Here is a 1140-nt window from a genome sequence, read left to right as displayed (position 1 = left end):
TGACCTAAATGAATGGTGGGGGCAGAATGTGCTACTCCTGTTACTATATTATGATGTGCCCATTGCAGCTGTGCTGGCAGCCGGAGTGCATATCTTCCCTAATGCTGTAATAACATCGGCTCCAGTCACATTCAGCTCCACAGACTCAAATAGATGGATCACTGCCTCCCTCTGCTGAAGCAGTCCCTCTACTGCAAATAAGTCCCTGTTGAAGTTACAATCCAAAACAAGCAAAATGGTTTACGGTGGTATCGATACATTGCACAAGCCTGCTCCTGTTTTGTTTATCTCCTCCCATCCCTAGCAACACAGGGACAGGATTAGACCATTTAACATGCCATTTAATATGTTCAAGGCTGATTGAACAGTTACCATTTACCCACACTGTCCCCATAATCCTTTTTGCCAACTGTACTCAAAAATGTAACCTCTCAAGACATCTTTTATTGCTGATCTTCATACATTGCCTGGGAGCACACAGGAGTCTAAGTCAATTGTGACTTTCAGGGGACGATTGGTTAATTATTTGAAGTAGAAATTTACCGACAACATGAGAATGTGTGGAAAGGCAAAGAGTTTACAGAGAGAGCCGAAAGAACTTTGGATGCTGTAAATTAGAAACAAAAACTCAAATTTTTGGAAAAGCTCAGCAAGTCTGGCAGCATCTATGGACAGAAATTAGAGGCGACGTTTTGAGTCTACTGACCTTTCGTCAGAACTTTGGTGACCTAGAGCTTTATATGTGTTGACATTGCGGATGAAGTGGAAGATGTCTCAGGTACCTTAGTTGCCAACGAGCTTATCCAGGATTTTGTAATCTGCATTCAGTGGGAAAACTGGCCTCCAATTTCTAATTTGCTCTCTTTCCCACTGTCTAGCATAGGGTGATCCTCGTGGATTTACACAGAAGCAAACTGACCGCCAGAACTGTATACAACTTGAGCGGTATGAACGGAGAAAATGTGGAGCTGGAATAAAACAGCAGGCCCAGCAGCATAATAGCTGATTACCGGTTTATTCAACACATTCAGTCACGGACGGAGCCGAAACGACGCAGTCCGCGACAACTGCAAATCTGTCTTTAAACATTAGAAATCAGGGGAGAGCGCGAACGCAGTCCCCCACTACCACAAATTTTGC

This window comes from Rhincodon typus, unplaced genomic scaffold, assembly GCF_021869965.1.
Source record: "Rhincodon typus isolate 14 unplaced genomic scaffold, sRhiTyp1.1 hic_rhity00000071, whole genome shotgun sequence".
Taxonomy (NCBI): domain Eukaryota; kingdom Metazoa; phylum Chordata; class Chondrichthyes; order Orectolobiformes; family Rhincodontidae; genus Rhincodon; species Rhincodon typus.
Note: the sequence above shows the minus strand (reverse complement) of the source record.